At 34.7% G+C, this 6,559-nt stretch overlaps 1 non-coding gene across 1 annotated transcript; it reads right to left on the bottom strand.

The window, feature by feature from the left end:
* Window positions 1-246: 246 nt before the first annotated feature.
* On the bottom strand, window positions 247-331 carry TRNAQ-UUG. Its single transcript has one exon. It is a non-coding gene; the product is annotated as a tRNA-Gln (tRNA).
* Window positions 332-6,559: the final 6,228 nt, after the last annotated feature.

Raw genomic sequence — 6,559 nt, 5'->3', positions numbered from 1 at the left:
CTCCCTCTTTCTCTGACCCTCCCCTCCTCAAGCTGTAGCTCTCCCTCAGAAATAAATTTAAAAAAAATTTTTTTTTAAATAACGCAGTGAGTAAATAAATTTATTTTTTTTAATTTTTTGTGTTTTATTTATTTCTGAGAGAGAGAGAGAGACAGAGAGAGACAGCATGAACAGGGGAGGGTCAGAGAGAGAGGGAGACACAGAATCTGAAACAGGCTCCAGGCTCTGAGCTAGCAGTCAGCACAGAGCCCGACGTGGGGCTTGAACCCACGAACTGTGAGATCATGACCTGAGCCAAAGTCAGACACTCAACCGACTGAGCCACCCAGGCACCCCGAGTAAATAAATTTAATCTTACACACTTTTTTATTGATATTGAGAATGCTTGACAATTCTTGTTTGTGCTGTGTTCATAGAGTACAATCTCAAAATATAAAGATGAATATATAATCCAAGGCCCCAATTTTATTCTAATAAGGAGCATGGATGAAAGATAGGGAATAAAGACATTTCTGCCTCGATTAATTTAATTATTTTTAAATTAATTTTCTGTTTATATTTGACTTAGGAACTGAGTCTATCCATTCCTTTTTAAAGATTTCTCAATTTCATTCAATTTGAATATTTGTTTCTGTTAAAAAGATAAATCATTTTTCTTCTCCTTTTTAAATTTTTGACTATGTAAGACATAAAATTCATAATATTTATAACTCAGATTACAAACTTTCTGTTGTAGGATGATTTTGACATTAAAAGCATTTGACACATTATATAATTTATTCTGCAGTGATATTTCTTAATTACTTAATTGGCTTGTTTAACTTCTAATCTTAATCTGTATGACTTTTGAATCTGATTCATAAATATTATATTAAATTCATTAACACATTTAAGCCATTTAGCAATAACAGCTCTTAATTAATTTTCCTTCTTTTCCAATAGGATTTTTTGTAATCTTTCTCAGTTCAGATAAGGAAAGGGATGAGCTGCTAGTTGATATACTTATTAAAATTTAATTTAGAAAATTAAATTTGTAGAACTTTGGACTTCAGGTTTTTCTAGTTCTGTCACCTTATTTGTTAGAGTGAAGAGGTTAGTAATTTGTCCAAACATGTAGTAAATTAGACACTTTATGCATAAACAAACATACACAATGGGCATAAAGTTTCAGTTATGCAAGATGAATAAATTCTAGAGCTCTGCTGTACAACATTGACAATATTAAGTATATGTTAGAATAGTGTTAACTATACTGCATTAAAAAAACAAAAACCCTTTACGACTAAGATTTTTATAATAATATTACTGTGTAATTATTTTTTTTAATTTTCTAAAAAAATTTTGAGAGAAAGAGACAAAACATGAGCAGGGGAGAGGCCAAGAGAGAGGGAGTCACAGAATATGAAGCAGGCTCCAGACTCTGAGCTATCAACACAGAGCTGGACACAGGGATTGAACTCCCAAGCTGTGAGATCATGACCTGAGCCAAAGTCAGATGCTTAACAGACTGAGCCATCCAGGATCCCTTATTACTGTGTAATTTCTTATCCAGTCACATCCTCCCCTCTCCAGTCTGTTTCAACCTTGCATAATATCATACTTATTATCTACAGAATTCCTCATGTTTTCAAACATTTCCTTAATGATTCTTCAACTTTTGCCTTATCTTGAACCCCACAGTCCATAAAACCTCTACCATTTATAGCTGTCTCAAGCAGTATGTTATCCCTCTTGTTTCTCACAGCTCAGTTTTAAGAAGTGGGACTCTTCTTAAAGACCATTTTGCTCTCCTGTGCTGCATCCCAAACCCTATACATCCTTGTAGCTTTTAATATTAGGTACCATTGAAAGAGGACTCCTTTTGGCTATGCTATTAGCATTTCTCCCTGCTTTCAGTTACTGACTTTTCAATCATATCTCTTAGCTTATTGAAGTCTTTACTACCTTATAATGGCTTTCATTATATTTTCTTGTGATGTCTTTTACCAGGTTGTTTGTTTGTAATGATTGCAGATGATCCATTAATCTTGAATATCTGTCAGATTATTTACCCAAATCACACACAAAAAAGACTTGTTCCACCATTTCCCTTCCTTACACCATTTCAATGGTCATATTGTGGACAATTTATTTGTTGCTTAATTATATATGATTAGCTGAGTTCAACCACCCCACTCTTTTTTGCCTACTACTTCCTATCTTTTCCTCATCATTTGCCCTAAAACATTCTTTAACCTCATGGTAATGCCCAGTTCACTGATGCCACTACATTTAACATTTTTCTACTTCAGAGTAAGTTTCTCTTTTCTCCAAATTAGATTACATAGTTTGGCAATAACACTACCCTATAATCACTGTAAAATGGACACCCTGTCTTATTTCTATCATATACATCTGAAGAATAAAGATCCCCAAGCATTATAGTTCATATAATAAAAAAGACAACTACATATAGAACAAAACCAATTCATGTTTTCGCCTAAATAGCTCAATATTGCTGGATGAAAATCACCCCAAGATTAGTTTACTTTACCATAAAATTATGACCTCAAGCCTCAACTGTGCATTTAACACTTCCCAGCAGCTCCATATTACTGCCCTTGCAAATCAGGGCACCATGCCAGATTTTACTATTCTGTAGCTCTGTGTTGATCTTAATATTGCCCATATGATACCACTCTCCAACTCATAAATGTGCGAGAAATATAGTAAATGTTAGAGGAAACTGCTCTTCAATATCCAATTTCCAATTTAATCTGCAATTTTTAATTAACAATTCCTGCCTGTGTTCAAATTTTCTTTCAGTTCTCTAAATGGATGAATAACTCCTGTTTTGATCAGAGTACAGTCTGTTCTTTTTGTGCTCTGGGAATCAAGTCCTGTTTGACCCTCTCAGGAATTAATTCCTTACATATCACTTCGATATCCTGTTTGTAACAGCTCATTGAAACTATGATCTATTTCATATTCAGATGTAAACCCCATCATCTTTCATCTGTAAAAACACCCTCCACATCCCATAGCCCCACTACAGCTACCACGTAATTTTACTGCTACCTTTAACAGAAAATTTGACTAAAAAAACTTTTTTAAAGTTTTATCTTCCACTCTATCACCTCCTGATCATCTCATTAATCTTCTGTTATCCTCAACTAAAATAAATCTTTGCAAAATTCTCAATGAGAATTAACTTTTTCGTAAGTTAATTGGAAGTTCCTTTCTTATCACACTTTTGTTTTGACTTCCCTGGCACCATGCTCTCCTGATTTAAATTATTTCTCAATTGGCTTTTAACTTGCCCTAATTTTTTTCCTCTTTTTTATTCCAGCTTCTATCATTCTGCAGTAACTCCAAGCTCTATCTGGTCCCTGCTGTATGTATGCTTTCTCTTTGAGTGATAACAAAGGAACATGTGAACCCAGAAGTTTAACAAAAATCTGGATACACACACACACACACACACACACACACACACACACACACACACCCCTTCCATAAGATCCAATTTAACCTAACTGACTCTGTACAGGATATCTGCAGTTGTATGTCACAAGCTTTAGCTAGCAAGTATTATTTTATATTATAAAGTCTGACAATTCTATTATTTGAAAACAAAGGTGATACCTCATTAAAAATGAAGTGGTCAGAGAGCCAGATCTTCATCTGTTTTTGTCTTCTGATAACTTCTTTTTTTTTTTTTCTGGTAATTTCTTTTTTCTTTTCTTGTGAGTATCATCAGGCTCTTCCCACTGTTCATTAAAAGAGGGAAACATTGTCTTCTCCAGACACACCCAGCCCTCTTTCCTGTAGGCATTTGTGCCTTTTATATTATGTTTTTTAGCCTAAAAGGCTGTTTTGCAAACACTTCATAACCTACATATTTCAGCTGAAATATCTGCTCTAAAGAATATGTGCCACAGATAACTCTGATTAAAGTTATTATATCTTTAGCTTGTTTACTTCCTACATAGCATATATATCATTTATTTTTTCATTTTAAATGATGTATTGCCTATTTTCATCCTTAGAACATACATTTAATGGGCATATTTCCTATAAGAAAGATTTATAAACTAGAAAGGAAATAATCCTCACATCATTTTATTTTCTTTATGAAACTGTTACTTTTATTTTACATACTACTTTGCCTCCTCTATCTTTTAGCTAAGTTGCCCTGCCTTCTTCCTGAGCTATTGATAACTTTCTTCAAAGACCAAAGGAAATTTCCACGTGCATTTCCACAGGCATTCCGCAGTGAGCGTGTTCAGAAAATTGCGTGTTCAGAAAATTGCTCATTATATTACTAGAAACTTGAAATATAATTTCTTTCTATTGACCTGTCACAAAATATGAAGAGCAGAGTACCATACACTAGTTAGAGCTCAGCCAGTTAAGTGTTTGATTCTGATTTCGGCTCAAGTCATGACCTCACAGTTTGTGGGTTCAAGCCCAACATCAGGCTCTGTGCTAATAGTGCAGAGCCTGCTTGGGATTCTCTCTCCTTCTCTCTGCCCCTCCCCTGCTCACTCTCTCTCTCTCTCTCTCAAATAAATAAATTAAATTAAAACAAAACAAACAAACAAAATCCCAAGGATGTAGAGTACTGTGCACCATTATCAATCTCAGGGGCGGAGACACTTCTATTCATTGCATCATGGTATCAGAGTTGCCAAGGAAATCACACCACAGTCAGAGCACAGGATGGAGAAATACTTTATTTACAAAGAGAAGAGGCACAGCAAGATCAGCTTCAGTAGTATGTGCCAGCCCTCCATGACCAGTGGGTGGTATGATGCACAAACTTTAAGCAGAAACAAAAGAACACTCATTGAGCTTGGCAAAGGGAAAGATACTCCCACAGAGAGTAATAAGCCTTTCTTATATGGCCAAGTGGAGGCTGAAACACTGCTCATAAGACTGCCTTTCACCACAGAATGAAATTAACATTTTACCTAGAAGTGATACTTATTTTTTTTCTCTTCCTCTTGACCTAATTGGGTATCCTACCTTGCTATTTTAATATGAAGATATTGTAACTTTCTTATTTCAGTTATGATTTTGGTAGCTAAGTGTCAGTTATCCACTGTCATTCAACTATGTAATTGTAATAGCCTTATAATTGTTTAATTGTATCCCATTCACTTCTCCATAAATAATAGACATTTTATTTATTTAGTTAGTTAAATTTTAGTTAGCATATGGTGCAGTATTGGTTTCAGGAGTATAATTCAGTGAATCATCACTTATATACAACACCCAGTGCTCATCACAACAAATTCCCTCCACCATCAAGCTCATCTCCCACACACCTCCCTCCATCAACCTTCAATTTCTTCTCTATCTTTAATAATCTCTTATAGTTTGTTTCCCCCTCTTCTCTTCATCTCCCCTTCCCATATGTCCATCTGTTTTGTTTCTTAAATTATACAATAAGTGAAATCTTTCTCTGATTGACTTATTTTGCTTAGCCTAATACATCCTAGCTCTATCCACACCACTGCAAATGGAGGATTTCATTACTTTTGATGATTGAGTAATATCCCATACATATATGTGGGATATTATATATGTGAAGATTTGATATGGAGATCAGATCTTCATTATCTATTCATCAGTCAATGGATACTTGGGCTGTCTCCATAGTTTGGCAATTATTGATAATGCTGCTATGAACATTGGGCTTAATATACACCTTTGAATCCCTATTTTTGTGTCTCTTTTGGGTAAATACCTAATAGTGCAATTGCTGAAACCTCAGGTAGTTCTATTTTTAGTTTTTTAAGGAATTTCCATACTATTCTCCAGAGGGGCTGCACCAGTTTGCATTTCCATCAGCAGTGCAAGAGGGTTCCCCTTTCTTTGCATCTTTGCCAACATCTGTTGTTTATTATGTTTTTAATTCTAGCCATTCTGACAGGTATGACAAACTCTATCTTATCATGGTTTTGATTTGTATTTCCCTGATGATGAGTGATATTGAGCATCTGTTCGTGTGTCTGCTAGCCATCTAAATGTCTTCTTTGGAAAGTGTTTATTCATGTCTTCTGCCCATTTCTTAACTGGGTTCTTTGCTTTTTGGGTGTGGAATTTGAGAAGTTCTTTATAGATTTTGGATACCAACCCTTTATCAGATACATCATTTACAAATATCTTCTCCCATTTTGTAGACTGCCTTTTAGTTTTGTTAATTGTATCCTTTGCTTTCAGAAGGTTTTTATCTTGATGAAGTCCCAGTAGTTTATTTTTGCTTTTATTTCCCTTGACTTCAGAGATGTGTCTAGTAAGAAGTTGTTCCAGTCCAGTTTCATTCTTCTGCATGTCACTGTCCTTTTTTCCCACCAACAGTTTTTGAAAAGGCTAATTTTTTTCTATTGGATATTTTTTCCTGCTTTGTCAAAGACTAGTTGATCATATAGCTGTGGATGCATTTCTGGGTTTTCTATTCTGTTTCTTGATTCATGCATCTGTTTTTGTACCAATATAATACTTTTTAGATTACTATAGCTTTAATATATCTTGAAATCTGGAATTGTGATGCCTCCAGTTTTGTTTTGCTTTT

This window comes from Hyaena hyaena, unplaced genomic scaffold, assembly GCF_003009895.1.
Source record: "Hyaena hyaena isolate Hyena2069 unplaced genomic scaffold, ASM300989v1 scaffold_423, whole genome shotgun sequence".
NCBI lineage: Eukaryota > Metazoa > Chordata > Mammalia > Carnivora > Hyaenidae > Hyaena > Hyaena hyaena.
This window is presented reverse-complemented; position numbering and strand designations above follow the sequence as displayed.